The following is an 11,908-nucleotide window of genomic DNA, read 5'->3' as shown; positions in this document are numbered from 1 at the left end:
ATATTGTTATTATATAACTGTCACTTTCATATTATGCAAATCCCTCACAATCAAAAAACTATAAATATGTTGATGAGCATGTGAAAAACAAACAAAAACTAAATAAATGGGGACCTTGGTGCTGGAGGCATCTGGCTCAAGCTCTCGTCACTTATCTTTTTAATGCACAGATCAGGACACTGATGAAAGGCTGGTCCTGCTGCCTGAAAGCAGGTCCAAAGATACTTGTATGACGGACAACACACCACAAAGGAGTCAGTTTCACTATGAGCACCCAAGATAACTGTTGTCATAATAGATTCTCTAATACAGTATACAATATGCTGAAAATGTATGGAGACAGCAATGATGATAACGATGATGGTAAAAATGTGATGTAAGTAGTGATGGTGATCATAATGAAGACATTATGTATCCACAGAGCCAATGTAAATATGTATATTCATACGTGTTTTTTACATCTGAATACACAAGGGATCTTGATGTGGGATGCAATTGTTAAGGAAGTCTGGGGGTAGGATTTGATAAGCATATGCTTCTTCCTACTCCCTTTGGAACATGTACGTTACTATTGTGTTGTTGTTGTTTTTTTATTTGTTGTTTTGTTTTGGCTTTTGTCGTGTTCAAAATAAAAGTTTAATTCATTCATTCATTTGATTGACAGTTTCTGAGAAATTATTGGTTTTTACATCATTCTCCTCCACATCATTCTCCTCCTACTAATACCTTCAAAAAACATTACTCTCTAACAATAATATAGTGTGTAAAACCTGTGACAAACATGCCACTTGTCTTGTGAAAAATTTTAAACTTTAAATTGGCATTGGACTGAGTGAACCACAAGAGCTCGACCAGACCACATGAGCGCCGCGCAGCGCCCCTTCCATCGCTTTTTGCAACTCAGATGATATCCGCCTGATCAAGGGCGTTTGCTGTGAAACTAAAATGGCATGCCGGCATTACTCACATTGTGAGCCATCTCGGTGTTACACACACCAATGTCTTTATTATAAAGGAGATCTCCGCCAGCCTCTACTATGTTTAACCAATCAAACATAGCAGCCTTGTCACATGACCATGAACTTCAGCGGGGGAAATTTTGTTTAAGGAGGAAACAAATCGAAAATTTTGCTTAGTAATACTGACTATAAAAACACAGAAGAGGAGCTGCACCACTGGCTTCACATCAAAATCATGTTCCCCTTAAATCAAAATCATGTTCCCCTTTAAAAGGGTGCGAAAGTCCAACTACAATGTACAATGTCTCCTTGTTTTACCTAAACAAACTTGTTGATCCGCTTGCAAAGCCTAGTAAGATAGGTATTGGGGCTTTGAATGTACTGCTTGGTACTACGTGTGATTATCATGATTACTAACTCAGATCACCTGGAGCAATCATGTGGCGCCTGGGTGGGCGCCTTTTGACTGGCTGGCACTCCTGGCTTAAGGCCCTGCAACCAGAAGGGAGTGTCAGAGCGTACATTCTTGTAACTGTGTGTTTCTCCCGATATCCCGTTCGTTTAGAACTCTGCTTACCCGATTCTGCCTGCCTCCAATCCGACCTGTTTCCGTCCCACGTTTTGATTTCTTCTCCAGCCCCGGTAAACACGACCTGCCTGATTTCCGCACTACGATTGACGACTCGTTCCGAAGTTATCTCCCCGGCGCCGCTGCTGACGTCTGACGGCCATCACGTCTCCAGCAAGCCCTGAACGCTTCTTTAATGAAAGACTAAAATGAATGCTCTGGGGTCCACTGGTCTGTTCTGGTTTTCTGACAGTGATTAATTTATTTATTTAATTTATACTATTTGTATTTTATTGTTTATTAAAGCACTTGAATTTACGTTGATAATTTGAATATACTTTTAAATTAAATGTATTTCTTTGTTTATTGGATGGACTTTGATAACTTGATGATCTGATTGGTCGTTTTTAAAAAAAATCAATAAATACGACAATGCTACAGTTACTCAGAACGTGAGTAATTTTTTTCACAAAGTACTCTTTTACTCTAGTAAGTATTTGGGTGACTATTTTTGCTTTTATCAAGTAATATAATTTTGAAGTGACAGTACTTTTACTTGAGTTTTGGCTACTCTATCCACCGTTAGTTATATTTACTTACTACTTTTTCCAATAACTTACTGAGTTAGTAACTGCGTTACTCTATAGCAAAAGTAACTAGTTACTAGGGAAATTAATTATATCAGTTGCCATAAAAAAGTTGTATGTCAAATCATTTGAAATTTTCTCAGCAGTATTTGAGTCAGTTGAATAGAGAAGAACAGACAGGGAGTTGTGTCATTGCACCTGGTCAGCAAGAGATTTTATCCTACACTTGAAGTGCAACAAAAATAAACAGTGAACAATTTCATAGGATAACGATCAGCAGTAAACAATGCTGTATAAAGTGAGATTAATACATTAAATCTAACTCATAGCCTGAGACAACAGCTCAGGTAGACAAAGCCTACTGTACTTAAATGAAATGAAAATGAAATGATCTGCATTTATCAGATCAAATCAGATCAGATTTACTTTATTGTCATTCGTATACACGGGTATACAGAACGAAATGTCGATACATCTGACCCGCACAGTTTCTTTGAACGTCAGCCGGGATAGATAAGATTAACCATGTCTTCGTCAGAATTTTAGCGCAGCAGTTCGTCATCTCGCGGTTCGATGCCACTTCCAGTTGTTAAATGGTCCAGTTTATTGTCCAGAGAGCGAACGTTGGAGAATGGATGGGAGAGGCGTTTAGCCTTTAGCCTAGCTGTTAGCCCGACAACCTCGCTTCCTCGTCCGGCGGTCACGCCGCTGTCTTGCCACTCTGCTTCGCTGCTTTGTAGGCCGCTGGGTATTGTTGACATAGCAGTCCGTGGCTAATAAACACTCCCGAGTGGTCGTAGCACCGAGCGCTTGATGTCTGGATGATCGCATATCCAGCAAAAAAAACTGCGATCGTATCTTAATCTGCAGTTCGAGCCGACTTTGTGCGTCGTCAAAACTGAGTCGAAGACTGGGTCTTATGGCCGACGTGTAAAAAACTGTTGCGAGCCGATGCAGCCGCAGCCGAACAGGGGCGCCGCCATGATGAGACATATATAGCGCTTTTCAAGTCAATGACTTCCAAAGCGCTTTACAATGTGCTCCACATTTCCCAATAGCGGCCTTGCAGCCATGTAAGGCGCTAACCTGCCTATTGGGAGTATTAGGGGTTCAGTGTTTTACCCAAGGACACTTCGACATGTAACACGGACGAGCCGGGATTCGAACTGGGATCCCTTGATCCCAAGACGAGCGCTCTACCTCCTGAGCTACTGCCGCCCCAAGAAATTTGTTCACTACAAAAGGCAACTATAAAACGATATGAATTGAGTTTCACTCTATTATAATAAATCAAAATCTCTAGTGAGTCAGACAAGTAGATGCATTCTGTACTTCAAGTATTGACGTTATTTATAATGCGGTTATTCCCAACACTGCCCACCATCAGAGTTTAGACGAGACTCTTTAAAATGTGTTATCTTAGTAAATCTTGACGTTTGCCGGTGTTGTCTTTTTTTAAGGTATTCACCATTAATGCATGCGCTTCTATTTGAATGTGGTACGCGCAAGGCCCTTTAAAGATCAATGGGCAGGAACGGCAGTTCTGTTATGGCCCAAAGTCTCCTTCCTGTATAAAAAAGTGCAAGCGCATCAGAATGTAGGAGCATGTAAACAGGCCTCTTAGCGTGTGTATATGCATCCATACAGAAATAAATTTTCATGCATACATTCAATTTACATGAAACCAAAAATAATGCACTCATAAAAAGCGGACAGTCACAGGTTGATGGTGGGGTGATCTACTTATATATTTAAATCTTTAGTAAGTGGTTAGCATAGGGGTCGGGAACTGTTTTAATCAAAAAGCAGTTAAACCAAAATATTTTGATTTTTTTCTTTTTCAAAACAAAATTCTACAAGACTGCCAAACCCACTCTATAGACAAAAGCTAATCCTTCAGCAGATTTTACTTCACTGTGTGATGTTTGATGATTTCACAAAATCTATTAAATAATAATAATGCCGGAGCCTGTGTCCCACATGAATATAAATAAACCACTTAAATTGTGTCTCTCTAAGTGATGTGTCACCTAAAAGTGTTGAGGCCGATTTTGACTGTAATTTTCTTCCTAATAATGGCCCTGCGACTGGCTGGCAACCTGTTGAGTTTATCCCCTGCCCGCTGCCCAAAGATAGCTGGGATTGGCTCAGGCACCCCCGCGACCCGACTGAGGATAAGCAGTGCAGAATATGGATGGATGGACGCATAATGGTTTCAAAATAAGGTGCCAGAAAAGTTATTTTTTTAAATGTCACAAAAATACTGCAAACGAGTATACCAACGTATTTCTTGTCAGTGCAGTCCGAGCTGGGCAAAGGAGAAAGAGAGCGCGTGTCTGGCGCGTCTGTTGCGTCTGGTGTATACAGACCTTCCCCTTCCCTACGAACATTCGACTTACAAAAAACGGTAGATACAAACATTCGGACATTGCTGTAAGTTAGATTTTGTATTGTGTGCACCTTTTTCCAAGTACAGGACACTACTGTAGTACTTTCTTCCGCCGCTACCGGCGTGTGGCGCTGTGAGAGGTCACCCATCATCCACCCGGAAGAAAAAAAAATCTGCTTCATCTTCCTAGTTTGTGTGTAAACATTCTATATTGTATCTCCAGCACGCCAACAACTTTGTCATATATATTCTTTAATATCTCGTGCATCCATTCAATATGGTTGGTGTAATGTGAAAAGAAAAGGTGAGCCGTTTCATTTGAAATGATTATGGAAGCTTGATGCTGTTGATAAAATGGTTGGATCCCTTTTTTTCGGCCACTTTTAACCACGGAGGAGGAAGTAAAATAACTCTTGAAGCCCATCTTTTAAAAGTAAGTTAGATTTACCTTTTTTTATCTTTATAGAGCATATTATTTTATGAAATTTATTTTTTAGTACAAAACAATGCAGGTTACTTATACAAGCCTCAAATAGACTTATAAAAACCTTAAACATACAACTTAAGAACAAATTGAACTTACGAATGTAGGAGAAAATGTAGGTTCGATAATCTTTTAAGTCTTCTTACGTGATTTAATAAAGTACACAGGGGCTTGCCATGAGGGGGAGCTCTTTATTTCGTCATCCCAAAGAAACTCAGAGAACTCCAGACATAACAACGCTTTTATAGTTCAGTTTGAGTACAACCCAAAAGGCGGCCCTAGTCCTCGGTAACAACAAGGAAAATGCTGTCGTACCCTTAATAGGACATGTTGTTCGCCTTAGTTTGCTCAGAGAGTCCTTGAAGGTCCCAAAGACCTTCCCGAAATGATGTCAACATTCTGTCACACTGTAAGCAAGTCTTTCTACATTTCTTTCTAAATGTATGCAACTCTATTCTACAAATGCAAGTTTATTTTCCACAACATATCCCCCCTTTGGGCGTTTATAACTCCCACTTAGAATGGAAATTAAAATCAAAAAACCAATACAGGGTAGTGGTAAAATATCTTAAATCATAGCTACACGGACAGCACTATCGGAATCAAAAAAAATAAAAATAAAATTCTGGCGGTCAGCCTGCTGCGATTATCCCAACTCTTGTTATTCATGTTTCGATAACAAAAACCCCCAACACTCCAAACACCTGACCCATGCACTAACCCCCCCTCATTTATTTTTATCCGTACATACTGGATTATACACGTAGACCGTCGACGGTTGATCGGTACGTGATAAAGGTAAATGAATAAATGAACTGATAAGTGTTAACAAATTTTGGTAACAGTCGTTGATACATTTCAAGATGAGTGCATGATTGGATAGCGATACAGTATACACATCGGCCTTTGGCCTGACCCCCGTGAACATTTTGAAGACCATGCATTGTCGTATTCGTCAACGGGTGTCGTGAAGTCAGATGTTGGAGTGAGTGTTCATCCCAGCAGGCATCACGCGCAGTTTCCATGCAGCCCAAAACCCGGAAGCGACGATGCATCCTGACCATCCTAGACAGCAGCTTACTCCCCGGCAGTGTGACATACCAACAAAAGAATCACAATTAGAAAACAACATACTTGTAGCTATTATTCCTAGCGCTATTGTTTGTTGTGTGTCAACCGAAAGTACTATTAGATATTCCATTTAGTCCAGATCATCGTATGTGTCCATTCCCGCAGATGCTCCATCATCTAGTGTAGGTTTTCCCGACTGTTGATGTTGCCAGATAAAAATCATGACGTTCTCCTATTGTACTAAAGGCCTTGTTAGTGTAACAAATAAAACGTCGTTGGTTGTAATAAATCAATAAATGTAATTAATCCATTCTGCGGTCTTATCCGGAGTTATCCAGATAGATATTGATCCCAATCCGGAATTTAAAGCTTTTTAGCCCACCAGTTCAATGGGAAATTGACATATAACCATCTCACTTAATTTTATCTTATTTTAATTTCAATTCTTGTCCAAACCAACTAAATCTACTATTCGCATCGCCTACTTAATGTGAAAATGACGTGCATTGATCTACAACGGGTCATCTTACTCACTCACTACTTTCGCATAACAATGCTTTCATCTCACATTAATCCATCCCAACTCACTCAATTTGATTTTTTCCTCGTCTTTACATTCCTTAATTTTCCAATTTTGAACTGTAAACCGAAATATTTTTATTCATTTTCTGTTACTATTTTATCTTTTCATGGTGATATTCTGGCATTAACTTAATGCATCTAAAATAACTCAAACATAATTTTTCTAAACTTTTCACTCCCAAATTTATCGTTTTCCAATTGAAAAACATTTATTTTCTGGGAACTCCATAGGCTCCCGGACGTTATGTTGCACACCCATAGCGTCAAAACGATTTCCCAAAAAACAAACGTTTTCGATTCCTTACGAGACGTGTTATCGGTTCCATCTAAATCAATACATTTTAAACCGTCTTACTCTTTAAAAAACGTTTTTCTCGTTTCAATGAGCACTGTATTCCTTCCTTTTTTTTTTTTTTCCTTCGATATTTTTCTGTTATTTCTTTCAGTTACGTGGGCCGATTAAACGCCAGCGCTGGACAACCATATAAGACAAGAAAGATAAGAATACAGGAAATAATACAAACATTTATAACATTGAACAAACATAAAACATATGACAAGACAGAGGGCCCACAAAAATTTAATTTAATTAGTTTAATTAAGTCAGTGCACATTGAAGCCATGCGCCTACACAACCACCGAGTTTTGGTTATGGTTTTCCTTTTCTACACAATTATCCTGAATTTTACGTACTGACAGTGCACTCATTTTTGGCCGTCGGCGTTGTAACCTCACTCTTCAGTGTTGTCGCCGTGGGTGTAGGTTTCTCTGATCTTTGGTGTATCGTTACCACTCTCGTCTGTATCGTCACTTTAGGTGCTGGAGTGGTCCACAAGCTCTTAAGGCTTGGCTTATTATCCGTTTCTCTAGTCTGTACTGTCGTTAACATATTTGGTTTCTGGTAGTCAGTCGGCACTCCGACTGGTTGCACGTCTCTCTTTCGTCTGACTCTTCCCATAATACTCGGAATCTCAGTAGTTCAAATTTGTCTTCTATTAAGAATTGCACTATTTATACACGTCCTTCTACTCAATCAAGGAAGCAAGGTTTTGGGTGCTCTGAGGAGAGTGATGAACAACAAGAGAATGAGTATGGACGCCAAGAGTGGACTGAGAGTGCGATTGTGCCGACTGTGTTGTGTGGTGAAGAGACTTGGAGACGATTCAGTTTTATTAAGACGACAGCAGTGTGTGTGTGTGTGTGTGTGTGTGTGTGTGTGTGTGTGTGTTTCGTCGTATCGATATTAATAACTAAATGGAGTGGAATGGAACTATGATGACTATAACATGAGACCAAACAAGACGGCACGCTCTATAGAGAATATATTGACGTATTTCATCATCACCTATAAACAGCTCAAAACTTTGCTTTCATTCTGCTTTATAGAAAGAACCTAAAAAAAATCTGTCATTAAAAGTGCAATTAACCACCAGTCCATCGTCCCAAAAACAATAGCTCTAGGTCAAGGGTGGGCAAACTTTTTGCGTCACGGGCCTGGGGACACATCCAGTTTTTCTCATTTACAATTATGATGCTATATTTCATTATATTAATTCATGTTTATTTATTTTGTGTATATGTATGAACCTTTACTGAACACTAACATACCTTCAGGGCAGTTGCAGTTGATTTAACAGGGTTAGGTTGCTTTTAGAACGGATTAACCCCGTTTCAATCAATTTCAATTGGATAACGTGTTTCAATTTACAACAGTTTCATTATTCCATATTTACTGCTAGAACCAATTAAACGTAAAAGTAGAGGTACAGAGGATTAATTCTGACCCAATTGTGGAAAAATGTGTTTGATTAACTTGTTTACCCCTGTGCTCAGCATCTTTTTCTATAATACAATTTTTATGTATTGTGTGGTATGTATCTTCTTATTCTAAAGCAAAACAACATGTTATGCCTATGTTTATTTGCCTTCAATTAGATATTCATCCTTTTAATAATTCTCTTTATTTTATAGCTTATCTATAAAAATACTGTTATATGCTTTGCACAATGCTGACAACTTTTTTTTCACTACAATGACTATTTCTTTTCACAAAATGCATATTACACAAACCTCAACTATATGTAACATTTTACATGCAAAACATTTTTTTATTAAACCTTATCTTTCCCGTTCCCTTACTTTGAAGATGGAGTGTCATGCCAAATTTAATTGTCAGTTATAATATGTTAACCCGTTTGGTAACTATGTCCGGAAAGGTATATTCTATTCTATCATAAATGGTCTGCATTTATATAGTGCTTTCCAAGACCCTGAGGAACTCCAAAAACACTACATAATGCGTTGTTTCGCATATTCAACGAGAGATGATTAGTTTTGTTACTTAAACATTCTTTCTTTTTAAACTATTCTGTATAATTATCTAGTATTATACAGTCAGTGTTTTCATTTGCCCATGTACCTGTGTCCTAGACGCATCATTTATGCTCATTTAACCTTTTCCTTTAAATTGTCATTATCATTTAATTCCACTTTTTAACAAAGATTTACTGCACTACAACTTTTCATCGTTAATTTGGTTTTGCGGTATGAGTTTTTATTTTTCTGCACGCTGATCTTGGCTAACGAGATCTCGTCGCTTCGTCGATATGTTGTATATTACTACGTTGTACGTTTGCCTTAGTGTTTCTTTTTTTTTTTTTTTTTTTCAGAATTAAAGCAAAACAATATACTAGGTTAAGTATTTTGTGGAATTCAGGGGCACTTAGAGTCTCGCTAAGTTTTATCGTGCTTACGTACTGAGATGTTTTAGTAAATTAGCCAGATTTCTAAATTTTTCTCTAAATTCAAGTACTAGTAGACATTATCTTAGTTTAATTAATTTCTATCCATTCATTTCTCATGCAGGTATATTTGTAAATCACCATGATATGTCTCGAAATCCTTTAATCCGTTGGCTAACGAGATTACGTCATTGTCGTTGGTAATTGGTTAAGTCAGTCTTTTTCATTAGACAAAACGGCTTTTTTCTCAATTCATTGAAGAGAGCCGGCTCATAAATGCCCTTCTTGCACTTAACTTGGTATTTAGTTTTGTAGTTATTTATTTTTAATTGATGTAGTGTACTATGTCTTTGTTTTAAAGCACTATATTGAATCGTTAGTTTTGTGATAATGTTTAGTATATCTCTAGTGGCATTTCTGTATTACCGTATTACTGTCGTAGTATTTCTACGGTATTTTTCCTTCAGCGAATTTAATTTCACTGTGTGACGTTTGAGTGTTCCATATCAATAGAGGTGTAGGACTTAAAATTCGACTCCCTCCCGCCGTCACTTATGAGTGCTGAGGCTCATTTTGTCTGTCATTTTGTCTCAAATTAGTGATTCAAAACCTGGTGCAAGCAAAGTTATTTTGTGAAAATGTCAAAAATTCCTAAAACTGAAGATACTTACGTATTTACTTTTAGCACAGGCGCTGGGCAATGGAGTAAAAGTGCGCATGTCCTGTTTATTGTTCCTAACACTTACCCAATCAAAGCGTTTGAGTTGCTTTGCTACAGCTTCTGGATAAAACGTGAACGTTTGTTTTGGGTTAAAGTTTTTTCCTGTGAGTTTCTATTAAAGAATGTCTCGATAGTGAACCTAAATTGTTTAATCAGCTACCTTATAAAGTATCTTTAGCAATTTACATCCAAAACAGGGAGCTACTGGAGTTTTCCATAACATGAGCATCACCTAGAGGCAGTGGATATGACACAATAATTAGAAGAAAATAGTGCTTCTTTGGGCACTGTGACTCTCCTTATTTATCCTGTTAAGCACTTTTATTTCGGTTGCACTACACAATGCAGAGACATCTTGGGGTCAATTTATACACACTGCCCCTTTAAAAGATTTTGAGTGCATGTTTCTTATGACACCATATTTTACAAATTACATTTTACACGTTTTCGTCTTATCTCACTTTTTTTTTTTTCTTTTCCGTAATAATTTAATTTTGGTACTTTTGAGCTTCCATACCTTAGGTCCAGTGAGCCCTTCATGAGGTAAAATGTACTTGTACTTTCCAAATTCTCAACCGTTTTGGCATGTTGTACAGTAGTGTCACACTTAACCGGGCTGCTGTCTTTTCGATGCGTCAAGGTCTGCACTTCCGGACCCGCGATTTCCATTTGCCGTTGCGATTTCTCGAGCTCTGCTCCTAGTAACAACCATATCAAACAACTTCTTACCACACACCACTTTATCATACACATCTTGTTTTCCTAATTTAACATTACTGCCCTGTTGATCTTGGTTGATCCCATTGACGGTGGCAGCGTGAGCCTTGGTACAGTGGTTCAGATGGTACCAGGTTGAGCTGCCCTCGACCTGGACTACGGTCGGCGTTGCCCTCACGATGGTGTACGGTCCCTCACGCCTCGGTTGGTTCCACTTTCGTCGAAACCTTGATGTAGACGAGATCCCCTGGTACCACCGACTTTTCAAATGGTTGTTCGACCTTGGACTCTTGTCTCTTAACCAGCCGGTAGATGACAGCCATCAATTGTCTCATACAATCTCTCAGTTCAGTTTGTAGTGCTCAAGTGGCGGCCCCTTATAGGGACCTCCCAGATGCGGCGCTGGTCTGGTCTGCCTGTTAGCATTTCATGCGGTGTTAAATGCGTGATCCGATGAGTCTGCATGCGATAACTCATCAGCGCTAACTGTAGCGCATCCCCTCAGTTGAGCCTAGTACTCACACAGATCTTGTTTATCTTTGATTTTAATATTCCATTTACTCTTTCCACGACCTTTTGAACAAATGCTTATTATGATTATCTGAGCTTATTTCAGACGGTATACCAAATCGCGGAATAACTTCTCTGATCAAAAACTTAATTACTGTTTCCGCACCTAGATCTTTTGATGGAACTGCTCCTGATATTATTCTCTGCACAGATTTCATACTGGTTGAGCACTTCGTCTACCGTGGCCTGTAAATACGGAGACCTGTAACCCTTTTTCTCCATCTTTTTCACAACCTCCCCCCTTGCACAATGATTTAAATTGTGCTAATGTCAACTGATATAAAATCAAAGGTATTCCCCTGTTACCTATTCTCCTTAAAAATCCTCCTGATGCTCCTGCATCTGGAGAGACACATCACCGTTTTCCTGGAAAGCAGATCCAAAATACAATTTTAGCAGTATTCCTGTGTTAAAAATAAAATAATTTACAATCCAAACGTATCAATATTCCTCAGATTTGTAAACACTACGTCAATCAACAAGATCCTAACGTGATTCAATGCAGACTCGTGTTGTTCG

The 11,908-nt window shown here is 38.6% G+C and overlaps 1 long non-coding RNA gene across 1 annotated transcript in view; it reads right to left on the bottom strand.

Annotated features, from left to right (window-relative positions):
• Positions 1 to 1,386: 1,386 nt before the first annotated feature.
• The window catches only part of LOC148351303 (uncharacterized), a 30,539-nt gene continuing 20,017 nt past the window's right edge, over positions 1,387 to 11,908 (bottom strand). Inside the window, exons 2-3 of the long non-coding RNA XR_015852960.1 lie at positions 1,537 to 1,718; positions 1,387 to 1,451 (exon numbers count right to left, since the gene is read on the bottom strand). This is a non-coding gene — a long non-coding RNA (uncharacterized LOC148351303). The remainder of the gene's footprint in view (positions 1,452 to 1,536; positions 1,719 to 11,908) is intronic.

The sequence above is a fragment of the Urocampus carinirostris genome, chromosome 15, assembly GCF_059441175.1.
Source record: "Urocampus carinirostris isolate Australia breed hairy pipefish chromosome 15, RoL_Ucar_1.0, whole genome shotgun sequence".
Lineage (NCBI taxonomy): Eukaryota > Metazoa > Chordata > Actinopteri > Syngnathiformes > Syngnathidae > Urocampus > Urocampus carinirostris.
The sequence above is the reverse complement of the archived record's forward strand: the minus strand, read 5'-3'. Positions and strand labels throughout refer to the sequence as shown.